Here is a 23,070-nt window from a genome sequence, read left to right as displayed (position 1 = left end):
CAGTAGAAGAGCATAAAGAGGAATTTGAAAGAATAAATAGAAAAATAGCAGATAACACAGAGATTAAAGACAGTTGATCAAATAAACAACACCAGATTTGAAGACACAGAAGAAAGAATGAGTGATATAGAGGACAGGATGATTGACTTCGAAGACTCAAAACACCAAATGGCAAAAAAGATGGAAAAAAATTGAATGGAAACTCAGGGAAATGAGAGACAAAACAAAGTGCATAAATATAGAATCAAAAGTGGTGTCCCAGAAGGAGAAGAGAGGAGTAAAAGGCTAGAAAGAGTAGTTGAGGATATAACGGGGGAAAACTCCCCAACCCTCATAAAGGACATAAACATACAAGACAAAGAAGCCAAAAGAACCCCAAACAGAATGAATCCAAATAGGTCTTCCCCAAGGCACATACTAATCAGTCTGTCAAATATTAAAGACAAGCAGAAAATCCTGAAAGCGGCAAGAGAAAAACAATCTACTACATTCAAGGGAAATGAAATAAGACTGAGTTCAGACTACTCAACTAGCACCCTGGAGGTGTGAAGGCAGCGGTATGATATATTCAAGATCCTGAAAGAGAAAGACTTCCAGCCAAGAACTCTGTACCCAGCCAAACTGTCCTTCAAAATAGAGAGAGAGATTAAAGTTTTCACAGACAAAGGAGTCCTGAAAGAATAGTTAAACAAGAAGCCCTACAAGAAATACTAAAAGGAGTTCAGCCAGATGAAAAAAAAAAAAAAGAAGAGAGAGAGAGGAGAGGGAGGTCTGGAGGATGGCACAGAATTGAAGAGTACCACTAAGGGTAATTTAAAGACTACAAAAGAGAAAGAGGGAAAAGAATATATAGATCTGACAAATAAAATTTAGATGGCAGAATCAAGAAACACAGGTTCAGTAATAACTCTGAATGTAAAAGGCCTAAATTTAACAATTCAAAGACACAGATTGGCAGAATGGATTAAGAAACATAATCCAGCTATATGCTGTTGACAAGAGACTCATTTTAGACACATGGATACAAATAGATGGAAAAAGATTTTCCACGCATGTTGTAACCAAAGGAAAGCAGGAGTAGTTATACTAATATTGGACAAAAAGGGCTTTAAATGTAAAGACATCATAAGAGACAAACAAGGACACTTGTTTGACAGTGATATATGTTTCAACAATACTAGCATGAGACTTCAATACACCACTCTCCTCTACAGCTAGAACAACAAAACAGAAGATCAAGGAAATAGAGAAATTAAATAATTTGATAAATGAATTAGACCTAACAGACATATATAGATCATTGCACCCCCAAAGCACAGGTTATATACTCTTCTCTCATGCTCATGGAACATTCTCCAGGACAGACTATATGCTAGGGCACAAAACAGGTCTTTATAAATTTTAAAACATTGAAATTATTCAAAGCACTTTCTCTAATCACAACAGAATGAAGCTGGATCTCAATAACCACCAAAGAACGAGAACATTCACAAATACATGGAGATTAAATAACACACTGTTAAACAACTAGTGGGTCAAAGAAGAAATTGCTAGATAAATCAGTAGCTATCTGCAGATGAATGAAAATGAGAATGCAACTTATCAGAACTTAGGGGATGCAGTAAAGGATGTGTTGAGAGGAAAATGTATTGCCCTAAATGCCTATATAAAAAAAAACAAGAGCAAAAAATTGAGGACTTAACAGCAAACCAGGAGGAACTTGAGAAAGTACAGCAAACTAACTCCAAAGCAAACAGGAGAAGAGAAATAACAAAGATTAAAGCAGAGATAAATGAATGGGAGAACAAAAGAACAATAGAAATAATCAGTAAAACCAAAAGTTGGTTCTTTGAGAAAATCAATAAAATTAATGGGCCATTAGTAAGACTGACAAAAGAAAAAAAAAGAGAGGATGCAAATAAACAAAATCAGAAATGAGAAGGGGTGCATTAGCACAGACCCTGAAGAAATAAAAGAAATCATAAAAGGATACTACGAACAACTATACACCAACAAACTAGACAACTTAGATGAAATGGAAAAATTCCTGGAGACACACAAACAAGCTATATTGACTCAGGAAGAAACAGAAGATCTCAACAAACCAATCACAAGTAAAAAGATTGAATCAGTCATCAAAAATCTTCCTACAAAGAAAAGCCCAAGGCCGGATGGCTTCACAGGGGAATTATATCAAACATTCCAGAAAGAACTAACACCAATCCTGCTCAAACTTTTCCAAAAAATTGAGGAAAAAGGAACTCTACCTAACTGATTTTAAGAAGCTAATATCATTTTAATACGAAAACAGGGTAAAGATGCGATAAGAATAACAAGATGATAGTAGATATTATCTTGCTATTCAAGATGTAATGGAGAGGCTGGAGGGAACTGCCTGAAAATGCAGAGCTGTGTTCCAGTAGCCATGTTTCTTGAGGATGACTGAATAATGATACAGCTGTCACAAAGTGACTGTGTGATTGTGAAAACCTTGTGTCTGATGCTCCTTTTATCTACCTTGTCAACAAAGGAGTAGAACATATGGAATAAAAATAAATAATGGGGGAACAAATGCTAAAATAAATTTAATTTGAAACGCTAGTGATCAATGAAAGCAAGGGGTAAGGGGTATGGTAGGCATAATCTTTTTTTTTTTTTCTTTCCTGTGTTCGTTTTATTTCTTTTTCTATTGTCTTTTTTATTTCTTTTTCTGAATTAATGCAAATGTTCTAAGAAATGATGAATATGCAACTAAGTGACGATATTGTGAATTACTGATTATGAATGTTGTTTTATTTTGTTTCTTTATTTTTTAACTAATTTTTAAATTAAAAAAAAAAGATGCTATAAGAAATGAAAACTACAGGCCAATCTCCCTATATCTAATGAACACAGATGCAAAAATTCTCAATAAAATATTAGCAAATGGAATCCAAAAGCACATTAAAATAATTATACACCATGACCAAATGGAGTTTACACCAGTAATTCAAGGATGGTTCAACCCAAGAAAATCAATTGATGTAATACAGCACATTAAAAAATCAAAAGGGAAAAATTATACGATCATCTCGAGTGATACTGAAAAAGCATTCGACAAAATTCAGCATCCTTTTCTGATAGAAACCCTCCAAAAGATAGGAATCAAAGGTAACTACCACAATATGATGAAGGGAATGTATGAAAAAATGATAGCCAACATCGTACTTGATGGAGAGCTTTCCCCCTAAGATAAGGTACAAGAGAAGGATACCCACTGTCACCGCTATTATTCAACATTGTCCTACAAGTTCTAGCTACAGCAATCAGGAAGGACAAAGAAATAAAAGACATCCAAATCGGAATTGAAGAAGTAAAACTCCCATTAATTGCAGATGATATGATACTACACTTTGAAGACCCTGAGAAATCTACAGCAAAGTTACTTGAGATAATTAACAAATTCAGCAAGGAGACAGGATATGAAATTAATGTGCAAAAATCAGTAACATTTCTATTCACAAGCAATGACCTAGCTGAGGAGTCAATCAAGAAAAAAATTCCATTCAAAATAGCAACTAAAAGAATCAAATACTTAGGAGTTAACTGGGGACGTAAAGGACTTAAAACTATGTAACATTGCTAAAAGAAATCAAAGGAGATCTATGTAGGTGGAAAGACATTCCCTGCTCGTGAATAGGAAGGCTAACTATAGTTAAGATGTCAATTCTCCCCAAACTGATCTACAGATTTAACACAGTACAAATCAAATTTCCAGCCACTACTTTGAAGATCTTGAAAAGCTAACTACCAAATTAATCTGGAAAGGAAAGAGACCCCGAACAGCTAAAATAAAATTCTAAAAACAGAAGAACAAAGTGAGAGGATTAACATTCCCTAACTTTAAAACATATTATAATGCCACAGTAGTCAAAACAGCATAGTACTGGCACAAAGACACAGCACTGACCAATGGAATCAAATCGAAGTGCAGAAACAGACCAACAAATCCATGGTCAACTGGTTTTTGACAAGGCCCCCAAATCCTCTGAGCTGGAACAAAATAATCTTTGCAGTAATTGGGCATGGAAGAACTGGATATCAACAGCCAAGAGAAGGAATAAAGACTTCTATCTTACATCCTACACAAAAATTAACTCAAAGTGGATCAAACACCTAAATATAAAAACTAGCACCATAAAGCTTCTAGAAGAAAATGTAGGGAAACATCTTCAAGACCTAGTAATAAGAGGTAGCTTCCTAAACTTCATACCCAAAGCACAAGCGACAAAAGAAAAAACAGATAAATGAGAACTCCTCAAAACGTTTCTACACCTCAAAAGACTTTATCAAAAAGGTGAAGAGGCAGCCAACTCAATGGGAGAAAATACTTGGAAATCACGTATCAGACAAAGTTTTGATTTTTTGTATATACAAAGAAATCATACAACTGAACAACAAAAGAACAAACAACCCAATTATAAAATGGGCTAAAGCTATGAATAGGCATTTTTCTGAAGTGCAAATACAGACGGCTCAAAAGCATATGAAGAGATGCTCATTTTCATTGGCTATAAGAGAAACATAGATCAAGACTACAACGATACCACCTCGCACCTACCTATAAGAATGGTTGCTATTAAACAAACAGGAAAATATAAATGTTAGAGAAGATGTGGAGAAACTGGGGCATTTAGGCACTGCTGGTGGGAATGTATAATGGTGCAGCTACTATGGAAGACTGTTTGGCGGTTCCTTAGGAAACTAAATATCAAGTTGCCTTATGACCCGGCAATAGCACTACTTGGTATATACCTAGAAGAGCTGAAAGCAACGACACAAACAGACATTTGCACACCAATGTTCATAGTAGCATTATTCACAATCATCAAAAGATGGTAACAAACCAAAAGCCCACTGACAGACGAGTGGATCAACAAAATGTGGTATATACATATAATGGAATATTATGCACCAGTAAGACAAAATGACATCCTGAAGCCCATGAAAAGATGGACGAGCCTTGAGGACATAATGACGAATGAAGTAAGCAGACACAAAAGGATAGAAACTGTAGGAGTACACTTTTATGACCAGCATAAAGGTATAATCAGAGACTTATAATACAGAAGACAGGAGACTTTAAGATACACAGAAGCTAGAGATGGGTAAACCGTTAGCTAATGAGGTTAAACTCCAATGTAAGGAAATAGATAGGAGCAAAGGTGATTTTCTAGTGGGTCTAGAAGTAATATTACCATATTGAAGATGAACAACATTGAAAGAGGTTGTATAGACCTACATATCCCACTGTATCACCCTAGAAATGTGAATTAGTTCTCGCAAGAATTACTTCAAAGACGTGATTCTTGTATAAATACTGTTTAAATTCAGGGTACAGGGAGAAAACTGCTACTGCACGCTATGAGCTATGTTCAAAAGGAAACCATCAGCACTACCACAGCAACAGGAGAGGTAAATAATGGGGTGAAGGACAAGAGTTAAGAGGAGTTTAGATTTCTATTTGGTGAGGGTGGTTATTGGTTTTCTTTCTCTTGGGAACAATGAAATTATCTAAAATTGAGAATACTGATGGACTGTGGACTTTGGGCCTTTCACATGATTCCCAATGAATGCAGGTGGCTGAACAAGGTACTGACTGAGAAGTAGACTGGTGAACGATGATGTATACTTATGAACGAAGGTTGTGCTACTACAAAAAGGAACAAAGTCTTGAGGAATGCAATGATGTGAAAAACATGTGGACATTTGGTCAGACAAAGTAAGCCAGAAAAAAAAGAACAACAATGGTATGGTCACCTTTAGAAAATGCTTCTAAGAAAACAGGAACCTAGATTGTAAGCTTTTATAGTAGACACATTAAGTCTGGAGTGGTGATTAATATTTCTGGATTTTGAGAGGCTGTTTTACATAAATAACCTGATATTTAGAGATAAGAACAAGGCCAAACAGGTTGGGGTTAAAGTAATTCAGAGCATAGGGATACAGAAGACATTGTCTATATTTTAGAACCGCACATACTCTTTGAAACCAATGGAAGAAAGGTTTATTTGATCTGGAACTCAAATTCTCTGTGGTGCATAATCTAATCCCACCTATCTATGCAGTTGATTTGAACAACTGAAACACAGGAAGTACAGAATAAGAAAGAGGTCCTTTGATCCTGTATAGATCACTGTAATGCCTGGAAACATCCTAGAGTATATTAAGCAGATAATCAAAACGTATTGGCAAAGTCCCCTGAGGGAGGGGAGAAAGACTATGGAACTATTAAATCTTACCATCAGGGAATCCCCTGACACTGTGTCAAACTTTAGGGATACCCAGATCAATAGGCCATGGTCAATCATGAGGCCTACTCTTGTGAAGCTTACGCAGGTAGCAGAGAAGCTTAGACTACCTATACGTAGGCCAAAGAGTTACTTCTGAAGGACCTCTGTTGTTGCTCAGATGTGGCCTCAGTCTCCCTAAGTCAAACTCTGCTGAAAGCACTGCCCTTCCCGCTACATGGTACATGACATCCAGGGTTGAAAGTTTCCTGGCAACATGGGAGATGACTCCCAGGAATGAATCCAGACCTGGCACCATGGCATCAACAATTCTATCCTGACCAAAAAGGGGAAAAGAAGTGTAATTAATAAAGTATCAGTGGCAGAGAGAGTTCAAACAGAGTCGAGAGTCTATTCTAGAGGCTGCTCTTACACAAGCTTCAGTTAGACATTGCTACCTATCATAACCAGCCAACCCCCAACTAGGACCATTCCAGTCAATCCTAAAGAACACCTAAGGCAATATATAAGATTCCACAAGGGTTCCATGCACTAGAGTAACTTTCCAGAAACCTACAACTTCCAGATGGATCCTTGGTCCAGATAAATCCTGAAACCTAGCCCAGCCTCTCCAGAAAAATCAGATAGTTCCTTCTTCCTATCCCATATTAGTGACAGACCCTTCCAACATCAAAAATTTAAAATTGCAATAGCCCAAATAACCCTAAAGAAAGGTATGGAAAGACCAAAGGTGATGGTGGAATTATATACAAATGATAGGACTTAAAAAAATGAATACGAATGCTGAATCATTAAACTGATATCTCTTTAAGTCTCCAATATTTTAGAGCAGCTAGAAGTGAAAACCTAAACTTGTGAAATTGTAACCCATGCCAAAGTCTGAAATATGTTCTGCAACTAATTGCGGTGCTGTGCTTTGAAATTTGTAGCTTTTTCGAATTTATGTTCTTTTTCACAAAAAAAGAAGGAAAAACAGTCAATTGCAATGATAAAAAAATATTCAAGCCCTCTAGCCTCCTATATTCTGGAGTAGCTAGAAGGATAAATACCAGAGGCTTGCATGCCAAACTCTGATATCTGTCCCGTAACCACTTGTTGAAGAGTGCTTTGAAAACTATTGATTTCTTTGCTTTGTATATATGTTATACAATAAAAAAAGTTAATAAAAAAAAATTATAAGAACATTCATTTCAATGTGTCTAAAAATTTGTGAGGCTACTTTATATTACTTTCATCAAAGAAACATACCATTTTAATTTTTCATTTGTTGTGAATACACAATCCCTCCCGGAATGTTCTCTTTATTAACCAAGGTAAGTGGAAACAATACTAGAATTCTATTTCACAATTCATTAGAAAGACCACTGCCAAATGTCCCCCCAAGGATTTCTTATTCACAATAATATTACTCAGAATGATGGCTGATTAAGTTCCAAGTCAACTATTTAGTCAATACTATTTTACACAGGAAGTAATGGGATTAATATTTCAAAGTCATCCTCTTAGTTGGTAAATGGAATTTAAGATCAACTTCTTGTTGAGTGGTCTTTTCACTTCAAAATACAATCTTTATTACTAAATTCAATAAGTATTTGCTTTTATTATAAATGCTTCCTATAAAATGGATACTCCAGGGTATGGACTATTTCTGCATATGTTAAAGTATTAATGGTATTTAAAGAGAAAAATATACAAATATAAGTAAAGAACTGTATAATTCCATTTATATGACATTCTAGAAAAGGCAAAACTATAGGAACAGAGAATAGATCAAGGGTGCTGGGGTTGGAGGTAGGGAACATTTTGGAATGCTGGAAATGTGCTTTATCTCCATTGTAGTGGTGATTACACAACCATGTGTTTTTTAAACCCTTTGAAGACACACTGAGAAGGGTGAATTTCACTATATGTAAATTATATCTCAATAAATCTAACTTTTAAAATGTCTTTTACCTTTTTCTCTCTCATTCTTTCACAAATGCAGTATTTTCCAAGGGCCATGCCAGACGACGCCATCACTCTACAACTAATATACCTGCATATTCTTAAATTTTAATTTTTTCTCCATTTTAATCTTTAATATAGTAAATAATGATGGCTATAACCCATGCAGAAAAAAGTTCTCCTCAATAATTTTTAACAGTATGAAGGGGTCCTCGAGAACAAACAATTTGAGATCCACTGCTGTAGGTAAAGCAGGGATTAATAGGTTTGAACTTTAGAAAGCAAGTGAAACAGGGAAACTAGTTAAAAGGCTAATGCAGGCGGGCCGCGGTGGCTCAGCGGGCAAAGTGCTTGCCTGCTATGCCGGAGGACCTCGGTTCGATTCCCGGCCCCAGCCCATGTAACAAAACAAAACAAAATACAATAAAACAAGAAAATGTTTAAAGATGTTTCCCTTTCTTCCTCCCTTCCTTCCATCCTTCTTTCCTTCCCTTCCTCCCTCTTTAAAAAAAAAAAAAAAAAAAAAAAAAAAAAAAAAAAAGGCTAATGCAAAAGAATCATTAAGCCTGAGTCTAGGATGGACTGCAGAGAAAGTATGTACTTATGTTATCTGCAGCCTATTATAAATCCCAAGCTCTCTTCACTGGGCTGACTTTTTTGCTGTGAATTAATTTCAGTTAACTAATAATATAGTTAGAAAAGCAAATCTGTCACAAGAGTTATCCTACAATGATTATTTTTTAATTATTTCACTCAGTTGCCACTATACCTCTTCAAACGATGCCAATAATTAAAAACTGACTTTAACATTTTAAATTTGAAAAGCAGCCATTCTAAAAAAGTAGATGAACTAATTTAGAAGTGACTCAGTATCTCAAGATCAATTAGAAAAATTAGGTACAGGTTTAAAAAGCTGGTATGATAATACTTCTCTTAAACAGACTTCACTTATTTCTGGAAAATTATGACAATTCCAATTCAGCATGATTTTTGTGTCTAATATTATTTTTTGGTTTGTTTGTTTTGATTTGCACTGGGTTTTTTCTCAGCAAAGTTCCACTTCATCCTGGGGAAAATTCATTCCTAAACACTAACCACGCAAATTCCAAATTATTTCAACAATAGATCTTTTTCAATAATATCATATCCAGAATACTATAGTGCCTTGGTATTCCACAGAAGACGAATTTAAATAGATGACAGACAGATAAACAGATCAATCATGGGGTGAAGGTGGTAGGAATTAGAATAAATAAACTTAAAAGCAGTATGACACTAACTTTAAATGAATACATATGTATACGTGCGTGTGCGTGTCTTAACTGCCATCACATATTGCTTCTCTAATTGTTTTAAGTAGCCAACACCACTGATACCTTAGTTAATCCCAAGCAGGTAAAAACCTGTCTGAAGAATTTGATTTGCCACCTTTTAAAAACTCACCTACACTTCCATTCATGTAAGAAAGCAAAAAAACCTCCAGACTTCTGTCAAAGTATCCATGTATTATTAAAACAGAGTAAAATTAGAGCCTTACCTGAAAAAATAGTCCTTTGGTTTCTACCACTTTTATAAAACTCTTGGAAATTAGTTACAGTAAGTACTACAGGTGATTCAAAATTGAAATTTCACCTACAGATTGAAAAGGGGGAAATAATTAATTTGAAATACACGCTCAATGAAGAAAAAACATCAATTTGATCAGAGATAAAATTTCCATGCACTTATTAAAGCCAAATGGTTTCTGCAGGAAGCCTGTTTTCTGTGACTCAAATCCAAAATGGAAAACGTGGGTGGTTCTTCCTGCCTTACCATTAAGAGTCAGCCAATTGGCTGATGAAGTTTTCACACAACTTAAGCTCAAACACTAGCCTTCCATCTGCTCTGATACCACCAAACCTTAGTAACATGAAAGAGGAATAAAGGTTTTCTTTAGCCTCAAAGTAGGTCTTTATCAGGGCACCTCTGGCTTATTCTATCTGAACTACAAGCTGCCAAGTCTCTTAAACCCTCAAATCTAGGAGATGTGAAAAATGAGAGCTAAATCACAAAATAATTCAATAATTTCAAAATTGTCTCTGACTTTGGATCTAGAATCATTAAACTAATTTCTCCTGGGTGTTAAGCTCCAGTAGCCACGTAAAGGTGAAGGAGAGCCTGCCTACCCTAGGACCTTAATAACTGTACCTCTTATCCACCCACATGGCACTCATTTGCCAAAACGTGCTTGCTAACAGATACCATATTTGAAATTTTAAACATATGACTCTGCCAGAACGGGATATGAATCCAATAATTCTGTAGAGTAATTCTACATAAACACCTAGTATAATACAGATTTAACTGAAAACACAACACATGATAGCAGGTCTTCAATAAGAAAAACATGGATACATATTAGCATGGTAAAACAATCCCAAATACACTACTGTTCCTTAAATCAACCCTATGAACAACGGAAAACCTGCAAATACAAAACAATAAAAATTCAGACAGCTACCGCCAGTAAAATTTAAGGACTTTAATGGCAAACTGCTCACGGTAGCAGTTGTCCAGTTCCTATAAATTTCAAGTTCCATTTGGAAACACTTCATGTCCCTGAAAACCTTTTCTCAAAATGCTATATACAGTTCACTGTGCTTAGCAGAGAAGGCCCCTTTAGGGGCGATCAGTGACTGTTTTGGCAAGTTCTTGCACAATGACTCTTCTGTTGGGTAAGCAGGAAAACCCATCTCCCAAGCTACAATGAAAGGCACTGGGTCCAGAGATATTCATTTCAAGGGAATGGTTTTGTGGGAGACACTGAAACTTGAGAAACGCACACAAATTTGTACATCTGAATTTTCGGAAATATTTGTATAGAAGCACTGAGCAATCATAAGCAAATATAGATCATAACTTTTAGCTAGAAGGGGCCCCAATACCCCATTCCACAGTAATCCACTCATTCTATAGGGAAGGTTATGTCAAAACTCACTATTTTTTGTTCTGACCACTAGCCCAGTGTTTACTATTTTTTACATCTTGCTCTCTAATCAATTGTGAAAATTACGTTTAAGATGATATTAAAATCAAATTATAACTCAGTCACATGATAAATGTCTCATTTAACCATGTGATGCAAAGGAAATAATTTTTAAAATATTAAAAAGTAAAACCTTTACAAAATCCCTCTGATAAATGGGGATTTTGTACCCCATGTGGGGGAAAGGTTAGAAAGGCCTGCTACCTTTTTTCCATGCAAGTATGGTCAAATTTTATCCTTAGGAAAGAAATATATAAAAATTACATATACTAGTCATCTCTTTTGTTTTAAAATAGTTGCTTCCAAAAACACCAGGACCTCTAGAAAAAGATGCAAAGATATGATGTCTTACTTAAGACAAAAATATCTTTTCTTCTCAAATTGAGGATTAAAATATTTCCTAAGTAAGGTATTTTCACTGCACTATAATTAATTTCTTTTAATTAGAGGATCCTTTAGAATTCTTTAGCAAGGATCCTTTAGAATAAATCAAGTCTATCCCTCAGTGTAGTTTTCTTTAAAACTCTTCGAAACACTCTTCTAAGACAAACTGTTTTCATTTTCTCAACTTCCGAAATAAATATTTATGCTCATATACATAAAAAGAGAAGAACACATAAAAGATAGGCATAGAATGAAATATGTGCATGAAAATTTAAAATTTTTAAGATAAAATATAAATTTCAAAATAAATTCCTAATTGCTCCCTGGGTTATCTCCAGAAAGAGGCTTGTATGCTTCTCCTGTGAACACACCTCCAAGAAAATCCATAACAAAGATTAGTTCTAATTCTGCCATTAATAAATTAGCTGTGTGATCTTGGGTAAGTCATGTGAGTTTTGGACTCAAGCTTATATATGTTAGAATATTTTATATCTAAGATATTTTCCAGGTTTAAAAGCCTTTAGCTTTAACTTATTTCATTACAATTTTAACTATCATATTTACACATCTTAAATTCTAAAAATCAATACCTTTAAATAATATACATTATGCCCTAGAATTTAACTTATCATCAATTAGGCTAAATGAAATTTTTAGAGCATTACAGATTTTCCCTCCCCTTTTTTAAATTAAAGCAGTTGCAGGTTTATAGAAAATTCATGCAGAAAGTAAGAGTTTCCATATAAACTCCCCACCCCAGAGTATTAGATTTTATAATCATTAAGCATTACTTACTCATGTTTTAGCTTTTCCAAAAAGCTTTCAGTTTAACAGAAATGTACCACCATATTTTGATGCTTCTGCTGAAACCATTTTTCCAAATCTGCAGAGACCTAACTTACTTCCTCTTCCTCCCTCATCATCTCAGTACCCTAATACTCTAAAACCTGGCTTTTTTTGTCACAAGGTTGAAAATGAAAACCTTTTGAACCAATATGTTTAAAACCAGTCTACATCCAAGTCTATATATGACATTTTTCTGCATGTATATTTATCATTTAGTACTCTGGATTTTAATATCTAAATAATTTTTTTGTAACTGTATAATCTAATGATGTTTTTTCATCTGAAACTGAGTTCCTCTGTTTATTGCCAAATAAACAAGGGGCTTCCAGAATACTATATATAAAACATAATTCACAACTTAAAATAACTTCTTTTATTTACCAACTGGTAACTTTGCCATCCCCAATGATTTAATGAATAAAATAATCACTAGGATTGGGAATCCATCAAATTACTAGCAGAAATTCTAGAGTAGCTGCTTTTTTCAAATTCATTCATTCAACATATATTTGAGTACCTACTATGTAGCAATTACTGTTTATTCTTCATGCCAGGGGTACATAACAAGACAGACAAAAGTCTCTGCCTTGATGGTGCTTACAGTCTAATGGAGGAAAGACACAACAAGCAGTAAAAATAATAAATTATATGGCTAATATATATGCACATATATCCATATCCTGACCACTCAGGATCAAGACTCAAATCTCAATGTGGTGAACCCAGGAGAACTGAGGCTTTCTCCTGCTGTGGGAAAAGCTCAGCTTCTACAGAGAGTTCAGGGGAAAAACATCAGGAAGCCTGGGGTCTATACCAGCTTTGTGTAACCTGGAGCAAATAATTTCACCTCCTGGGCTTCAGTTTCCTTAATTAAAATTAGAGTTCTACACTACATGAGTCCACGCTCCCTTCCAGAGCTCAGTCTATTTCAGTTAAAAAAAAAAAAAAACTTTACGCCACCAGCCATTAATTAAGTTATAATAACGGTATGCATTGTAACTCTGCTATCCCACCACATGCTTTAACTTGTTCTTCTAACAATTAACAAATTTATACTAAACCACACATCAAGTCTCGACCCTCCTTCAGATCAAAGGAATACAGTGACAAGAATGAAGACTAGGTCTTGCTTTGCAGTATTATTCAGCAAGGACAAAAGAATCTGTAAAAGGATACTGTGCTCTTGGCCTTGGCTTCATTATCAACATACTCTTACTAGATTAATACAGAACTCTTGAGAAACATAACCATGAAACTGCTGGGATTTTACACATTCTTTATGCACACCCTTACCCTCCATTAATAGACACACACACACACGTTTTCAACAGCAGAGTTCCTTAAGTTACTTACAAGCTGTAGTAGTCTTCATATTATATTATTTTCAATAGGTGTTGTAATGAGAATGTTATTCAGAGCTCCAAAATCTTTTTGTCTGTTCTCGCCAGTTTTATAGTTTCCTACTGTGTAAAACGTACCTTACCAATCTAAGGTTTGTTTAAAATACAGCAAATAAATAAAACAGGGGTGGGAGGCATTATGATTCCTGCCTCCCTTACCCTATAGCCCAGGCAGACATGAGCATTAGGTTTCTTCACTCAGATACACCCACATGAGGCTCCCTCAAAACAGGAGTCCATGGGAAGAAACAGGGTGGCATGAGATGTGGCATCCACTTGGCTGATGGACAGAAGCAGTGTGATCCTGGAGGCAGCAGCATGGTTCTAACTTCCTGATTTGGAGCATCCTGGCCGAGACAAAGACAGCAGCTCCTCCGGGGGCCAGTTCCACAGTAAGTTGGTGCTGGAAACGTCAGAAACTCAGCCTACAGTTTCTATCTTCAGCACTCCTGATGATTTGCTAAGCCATATATCACCCTTAATAAATCCCTCTCTGCTTAAACTAACTAGAATAAATCTCAGTACCTGTAACTAAAAAACCCTGACCAACACATGTACCAAATATTAGTTTCACTATTTCCATGAAATATAAGAGCTGCAATTGAATGAAACAAGTAATTCATAACCCATTCCACTATAAGCCAAGAGTTTTGTGTTTTAAGCCAGGGCTTAAATCCACAATCAACACTTCAAACCTGTCCTTATATGTATTTGCTCATAAATTTCATCACCTCTGCAATCCAAGCAGAAGAAAATGAGTTGTGCATAACTAATTTTCTATCAACAAAGAATCGGATGACAGTAACTTGGCGAGATATTTGAGAACAGGATATAATAAATACCATTTTCTATACCAGATCAACTTTATGGAGAATCCTGCAGCTTCAGGTAGCACTTTCAGAACTTTCCCAAACTGGAGACAAGGTGAGCTAATGCTGTGTACGAATGCCAAGATGATCAGCACTCTGTGCCAAGACACAACTTAATACAGAGCAACAGTGAACTTTTCACTGATTTTTCTCTCATCCCTCAGGGCAAGATAATCATATTCAAACCACAGACACATCAAGTAAATAAATACACTATTACCTAACACCAAAAGCGGGCTGGAAACACCAAGCAGTGATTGCGCGGTTAAAATTCTCTTCTCAGTAGCAAGATGTTAAGTCCTATAAAATCAGTTGGCAGAGTCAGAAAAAGCAATCACTTGTAGTGCTGGTTTGAAAGTATTATGTATCCCAGAAAAGCCATGTTTTAATCCTCATCCAATCTTGTGGGAGCAGATGTTTCTTTTAATCCTAATTAAATATTGCAGGGCAGAAACTTTTGATTAGATTTTCTCCACAGAAATGTAACACACCCAATTGTGGGTATGACTTTTGATTAGATGGAGATGTGACTCCACCCATTCCAGATGGGTCTTGATTAGTTTACTGGAATCTTTTAAAAGAGAGGACATTCTGTAGAAAAACTTCAGAAGTGACAGAAACAACAGAAGCCTCAGAGTCAACAGAGCCCAGAGCTGACAAAGATGCCAACACTTGGAGAACGAAGACACGGATGTTAGGAGATGCTTGGAGCCCAGCAGACACCACGAGATGCTAAGTAAGCCAGACCCTGGAGAGAGTCAAGAGAAGTCAAGAGATGAAAGCCAGCCCCAGAGAAGCAAGGTGAGGAACCCCCACAGGAACAGAGGCTGAAGGCATTGGAACCCAGGAGCAGGGATCAGCCACATGATTACCCAGCTAGCCGAGGTGTTCCTAACCCATCAGCCTTCCTTGAATTAACGTTATCTTTCCCTGGATACCTTAGTTTGGACAATTTTATAGGCTTAGAATTGTAAACTTGTAAGTTATTAATTTCCCCTTTTTAAAAGCCATTCCATTTCTGGTATATTACATTCCGGCAGCTTCCAATCTAATACAGTTGTTAATACTACTATTCTTTAAAATGGCAACAAAATTTGATAAAGGACATTTTGACATCTTTGAATAATCAAATTACTCTATACTATCAAACTGCACAAAATGTTTCTAAGGTTAACACTCAAAAGCAATGCTTTATAAAAGATCACTTACATATGATTAAAGCCAATTAATGATGCTGATACTCATTCAGGTGTTTCAACAATCTGCCACATGGAAAGTAGGTGTTAAATCCAATGGAAAGCACCAGTATCCATGAAGGGAGATACAAGACCAGACTACTAAAGACCAGACTACTAGTTAGTGCCAACCAACCCTGAGTCTGAAGGCACTCAAAGCAGCTTCACCTTAGTCTGCATCCCCTCCTGCTGCCTTGAAATGTTTTTATCAAATATTTTATAGTGCACTTAGCTTTAGCACTAAAACTATGCTCTGCAAATGGCTACCAAATAAAATGGTGCTGGGGAAAAACGAATACTCAAAAGTTAAAACATAAACTATATTTAGCGAATCAGTTTGCTGAAGAGAGTTTATAGCTTGGCTACCTCAAAACAAAATTTTAGAAACAATAATCTCCTAGAGCCTATCAGCAATGAAGGTACCAAGATGAGTATCCAGCTTTACTATGATTACACGTGTACCATATGTGTCCTTCGGATGCATCTGGCTCTTACTCTTTTTTTTTAATGAAGTATTTCTGGGCTAGAATGACACACGGCCTACTTCTTTGAAGCTTTTTAATTTCCTTATCTAATTTGAGTTTATGGTTTCTCATATTTAGACTCTAACCACAATGAATCTTATTACAAGCTTTAAGGATATGATGCTCATTTATTACTATATAGAAATTAAAGATACACACACAATACTACAGATGAGTGATTCCCAAAGCTGGTATGCAAAACAGTACCTGTATATGTAAGCCCTCAGAGAAATGAGAAAAAAAGAACTTGCTCTTGAGTATGACAAGATGCCAAATTCATCCAATTTAAAGGACTGTCCTTTATTCTAAGGTTTTATCCTTCCTAATGGCCTAATATCCTTTGGTATTAAAATGGCCTTTCTTTTACAAAAGGTGAAAACTAAATTAAAAAAAAAAATACATACACAAAGTGGTACCACTACTACAGATATTTTGTACCTTCACCATGTCTATAAACGACAACTCAGGCAAGAAATAAAAATAAGATACAACCTGGTGACATCCTTGACTCTTTCCTTTCTTTCATACCCCATTCCAAACCATCAGCTTTACTCTCAAAATATATCCAAAAATCTGACCACCTCTCACCACACCACCACACTCCCCTGGTCCAACCAACCATCTCCACTTCCTTGGATCACTGCAACAGCCTTAACTGGTCACCAGACTTCAGCCCCTGGCCCCAGCAGTATATTCTCAACACAACAGTTGAGTGACCCTATAAAAGCCTGTGCTGGATCTCATCAATCCTCTGCTTAAAACTCTTCAGAGCAGCAGTCATCCCAGTGAGAGGAAAAGCCAAAGCCCTGCACAGTCACTGTCTGAAAGCCTCTTGGACCTCACCTCTGCACCTCTGCTCCTCCTCACTCCCCTCTGCACCCCTGTCCTCAGGGTCTTCTCTCCCAAAAGTCCTTCCCCAAAACGTGCATGATAAGCAGACTCAGCTCTTCAGGTCTTTACTCAAAACTCACCTTCTCCATCTTGGGATAAGCAAAGATTTCTTAAATAGGACAACACAAAGAGAGCTAAGTAAAAGCAAGTCAGCAAGTGGAAGAACATTTGAGCAAAAGAAGCCGGACATAGAGTGTATCATGCATGACTGCATCACTACAAAGCTCACAAACAAGCAAAACAAAGCTAAACTAGCACTAGTGGTGGGAAGAGCCATTACCTATGACGAGGGAAAGGTTTGTCTGAGAGACGTAACCAGAGCATGTGAAGGGCTAGTAATACTGCTTCTCAATCTGAGTGCGGATTATACCACTGTATTCACTTTGTGAAAATTCACTGAGCTGTACGTTTGTGCTTTTTTGCATTTTTCTATATGTTTATTATATTTCAATATAAAGTTTATTTTAAAAAATTACCTTCTCAATGAGGCTTCCCTGGTCTATCTAATATTCTAACCATTCCCCCAATATCTCACATCCCACTTTCCCTCCTTATTTTTCCTGCTGAGTATTTATCTGAGATATTACCTCACATACTAGATACATTTTAAAAATTTATCTTGGTTACTGTCTATCTCTGCCCAAAAAACTCTAGGTTCCACAGGCACAGGCATTTTTGTCCATTTTGCTAGTGCCTAGACAATGCTTGGCAGACAGAAGGCTCTGGATAAATATTGGTTTAATTAATTTATTAATTATGCACCATTGCTCAATTTAATGATGGTTAATTACATTTGTGGATTCAAGCTATACATTTTGCAGTCATCTTGATATGCTTAAACAATAAAACAGCTGCTATTCTTGTTGAACATTTCCCAACATGGTTTCGAGACTTCTCGTCTTCCTGATCATTCTCTGGATACTCAAACTTCCAAATTTCCAGATCCAGTTGTGACCATTTTATAGTACAACACAGAACACTGTGCATTTGAGAACATGCTTTTATAAATGAGGCCTAAAGCTGCATTAACCTTTTTCTCAGTCATATCCAACCTACTGACTCGTACTGAGGTCTGGATCAAGTAAAATTAACAAAGACCTTAACTCTATTTAAGCTTACTTTCTTCCCTTTATATAAACACAAATCAAGAAATATTCCCATTCTTTAACTAGGGCATTAGTTTCCAGTCCTAAACATAGAATTTTTCAGGTATTTCCATCAACATCTGTTTTAAGTTTTATGTCACAATTTTTCAACTACTGAGTACTTTAAAGCAGTGTTTCTCAACCTTTATCCATTATTGCTTCCTTTTCCTCCCACCACCCTCCCTCCAACACTTTAGATTTTTTCCCCAATAATGCTCACACAATGAATTTTAATTTTAACACCATGGATATACATATATATCTGTTTATGTATATAGGCACATTATGAATTATATATAAGAAAAGTAAGATTTCCACCATCCCAAGAACCAATTTCACCTCTTTGATGATATACATTTAAGTTCTTGAGTCTGTCAACTACGACAGTACCTTTCTAATCTTACTTCACATGTAAATTTGTCAAAAATAAAACAATTTCAATCAAAGATAAAAGAGTTAACATAAGTCAAACACAGAGTCCAACAGTACAGGAGGAAAGACTGCTCGGAACTCATATAGATTTATTAAATCTATTTTTTAAGTATACTTAAATCTATCTAATTCTCAGTTCACTTTTTCCCATTTTGGTCATAAGGATGGCATTTATTAAACTAAACATGTTGTTGAAATCAAAAGACAGCACTCCGTTAGCTAATAATCTATCAAATCTATTTTAAAAAAAAAAAGACTAGCATAGTATGACTTATTACAGCCTCTCCTAAACCTGGGCTCTTCCCCTTTCTTCGCCTCCTGGCATCTACTCTTAGCTCAGGCCCAGGTAACCTTACCTTCACTCTTTTAAGTTTCCTTAGGCTTAAATCAGTACTTTAATCTTCTACATTTCTAGTAAACTTTTTAAATGTAAATCTGATCATACCGCTTCCTGGACATTTAAAATCTTTCCAGGACTTCTCCATGCCTATAAGATAGAAGTCCCAATTCTTTAACATGATCCACAAAGCCTTTCCCCATGAGATCATTTTAATCCACTTTCCTTTCTTTTGAATATGAAAACACTGAGTCACCTTGAGATTTCAGGTATCTTCACTCACCTACACATTTCTCAAGTTTCCCAACTGGGATTCCTCAAAAATAACTGCAGTTTTCAGTATCCTGAGAAACAATTCATTTCAGCTGGGAATTTCTTTTTTCCTATTTTAAGTTGGTAATCTATCTGTCTCTTTATTCTTATCTTTCTTATTCTACCCTTCTCTTTCTGAAAACCACTTTCCCTGCTATAAAAGCAGAAAAATAGGATTACGTTGAATGCCCTCTTATTACAATTAAAATAGAAGATTTCTAGCAGAGTTTTCGTGTAGGTGATTTGATAGCACTCTGAGAAAAGAGTAATGGTTACCAGGTACCAGGATGGTTTGAATTTTCTAAAAACTGGCACTCCTGGGGCCAAAAGTATAAAAATAAATGTCAAAGTTCCCAACTGGTGGGATATCAGCTTGTAGCAAGTATTCCCAGCACATTTCCTTGTTTCCTCATGCCAACGGCCTCCAATCAAGGCATACCTGAAGCCTTCCCTTTTTTCTACTAAAAACCATTCCCAGTCTGCTGGCTTTCAAGTCTCTGCCAAACATAAGTAACTGATGGTGGCTGACTGTTTTGCTATTTGGGTGGACTTCATTTATTTCCACCCTGTTCTATGTATAGCACTCAGCACAGTATCTCACCCATAGCAGATACATAACACGACACAACTCAGTAAGCATTTACTGAACGAATGATTAATATCCAGATAGTATTTAGAAACGGACTTTGTTGACCGATGGTGAGTAAACCAAGGTGTGAATGTGGCATATCCTTAATGCACATAGATTACTGCAGTTATATAACATTATTTAAAAGGTCATTTGGAAACAAACTAAGCAGGTAAGAACGAAAAGTCTGCAAAATGAAGACAGGTGAACCACTGAAGGCTAGTGATTGCTTCAATGGTAAACGTAGGACAGAAAAGGTAGAAGGGTGGATAGTCCTAAAGTCCTTGTTCTTATTATAAATGAGTTTGCCAGGAATTGAATTCATTAAATAACAACAGGGTTCTCTGCCCCACTTAGAAGGCACATCATGGTCTTGTTCAGCCATCAAAGTTTAATAATACTGTTTAAAATTAAATCTTTGTTCTTAAGATACAATAAGCTTTAAATACTAAAGCAAACGAAAGCTTAAGATAAAACCATCCCAGCCATGTTATTTGCCACCAAAAATCCCATCTAATAAACCAAAGCAAAAAATGTATTTAACATGAAAAAGAAGTTGCAAATATTTGGTTTGGAGAAATTACTGGTACATGAAGTTTACAGAAGGGTATAATAAACATACAAAGCCAGTAACTCTATAGAAAAGTTAAGGTATTAAAATGTCCTCCTTTCTCACCATAATCTTTCCTAAATTAACTTTTACCAGTGATTTCAATTCTGTTTGATCAACTGCATATGAGTTCCCTGGATGCATACTTGAAGGAACCAAGATTGATCTTATACCTGCTTTTGTATTTTCAATTAACTTCAGTTCCAGAAACTTCTTTTTTAAAATCTGTAAATTAAAAAAAAAAATTATTTCAACATAGAGCAGATGCTAACTTAACGACAGCATGATAATTTTAGAGCAATAGGTGGAAGTCAAAGACAGGATGACAACTTCACAGCAGAATTCCATACTGCAAGATAAGAAAGAAAGCATCTTACCCCAGAAAATAAATGCATCACATTTCCAGTCTTCCCTTTGGTTGAGAAATAAAGTTAAGGTGATCTTACTAGAAAAAACTCTTTGCTTATTATAAACTCTGTGAAGATATGTTTATTTCACCACAACTATAAATATCTGTGTCTCATCTAGCTCTTTGAATTAAAAACATATTCAACCTTGACCTATGAACTTCTCTAGCAGGAGCAAGCCCATCATAAAGTTATTTTTTACACTCAGTAAGGCCAGAGTTGGCTGAAGAGAACATTTAATAACAGCCATTACCTTGAAGGGAGAAAATTTAATACATTATCCAAGAATTTTCTCTAGGAATTTGAGAAACTTGCTCAGCTTCACCTCCTAAAAGCCACCTAATTTTTCTTACAGCAGAACGAGGTGAGAGAAACTAAAAGTAATGCTGTAATTCCTCTGCAAACCATGCCCAAGACTACTTGAAAACAGATCAGAGCCTCAAAGCAGGCAATTAGTTAAGCTTTAAAAACTCAGTTTCTTCATCTGTTAAATGCTGATAAAACCTATTTCACAGGAATCTCATGAGGATGAATACTTTAATATCAGTCAAGAGCCTATCATAGAGCTCTTTTGGTGGCTTAGTTAGGCTAAGGATATTTATGACCCTTACCAACTGGGCACTGTAAAAGTAAGCAATGGTGAAAATCACCTTGCCAGGCCAACATCCCATCACAGAGACAGAAAAAGAAACCTCCACATGGGTCACATGCCAGATCTGGGACATCTAGAAAATTTTTTAAAATCACTGAAAATTAAAAAAAAAAAACAAAAAAAATCTGTCACTAAGTCTCCACTGTGGCATGACATTGATGAATGAAAATCTACATACCACATTCAAAAATTACACCAATGCCGGTGGCCCGGAGGATCTTTCCCGCTCCCCGTTCCTCCCGACCCCTCCCTCCCCCGCCGTCCCCCTCGCTCCCTTCTCCCCTCCTCATCTTCCTCTAAAAACAAAAAAAATTATACCAGCAAGACCAGCCATTCACATGGAGAAATGGGCAGATACCTTGGTCATCAGCATGGTGCCACATTTAAAACAAAGTACAAGTTTAACTAATAGGGTGGTGGTCATAGCTACCCTGTTAGGAGCAGACAGGATTTCTGGAATTCCCAACAATAAAATAAGCTCTTTGCACCTAGCCAAATCATGACTGTAGCCAACAATTCCTCACCTCAGTAGTGCTTCAATAAGAAAGTATTTATCAGGAACAACACAGCTCCCACTTTGAGTTCCAACATCTACCTTGCAGACTTATTATAAAGGTTAGCAGTAATGTGACCCAAAGTGCCTGGCACATTGGGTACTCAATAAATGGTAGTCAATGTTAATTTTGTTGCTAGGAAAAAACAAAATCACAACCTGAACCTACAATGCAGCAATCAAACACTGAGTGGCTCCTTTTCAAATAAGAAATTAAGTTATATGAAGCCAAATGGATAAAGTTCACAGCAGCAAGTCCTACAACATGGAATAAATGAGTAAACAGCAAGTTCATTGCTTTAGCATCCAAGAATGAATGTCATTGTGCCCACCTCTCTGAGGTACATAAAGAAAAATCTAAAATGAGAAACTGTCCTTGTCCTCATCTACCTGAGGAGAAATCACATGGTTAACCTATCTGTCTATGTTTCCCTTTTGATTCCATGTCCTATTAAAACAAAGCCCAGGGCGGGTTCTCACCTGCCATGCTGGAGAGCTGGGTTCGATTCCTGGTGCCTGCCCATGCAAAACAACAACAACAAAGCCCAAAACTTCACATTGTCACACAACACAAGCACTCAATAAA

General features: G+C 36.2%; 1 protein-coding gene across 13 annotated transcripts in view; it reads right to left on the bottom strand.

Annotated features, from left to right (window-relative positions):
* SIPA1L1 (signal induced proliferation associated 1 like 1) overlaps positions 1-23,070 on the bottom strand; it is a 417,008-nt gene that overhangs the window by 377,236 nt on the left and 16,702 nt on the right. For 7 of the 13 annotated variants that reach the window (XM_077122897.1, XM_077122898.1, XM_077122911.1 and 4 more), the window contains one exon: positions 21,046-21,097. The exons of 4 other annotated variants lie outside the window; for them this stretch is intronic. The gene's annotated coding sequence lies outside the window, so the exon portion shown is untranslated. Of the gene's footprint in view, positions 1-9,771; positions 18,720-21,045; positions 21,098-23,070 lie in introns of those variants that run through there. 2 more of the 13 variants (XM_077122904.1, XM_077122906.1) reach the window with 1 other exon arrangement.

This window comes from Tamandua tetradactyla, chromosome 12, assembly GCF_023851605.1.
Source record: "Tamandua tetradactyla isolate mTamTet1 chromosome 12, mTamTet1.pri, whole genome shotgun sequence".
NCBI classification, from domain to species: domain Eukaryota; kingdom Metazoa; phylum Chordata; class Mammalia; order Pilosa; family Myrmecophagidae; genus Tamandua; species Tamandua tetradactyla.
The sequence above is the reverse complement of the archived record's forward strand: the minus strand, read 5'-3'. Positions and strand labels throughout refer to the sequence as shown.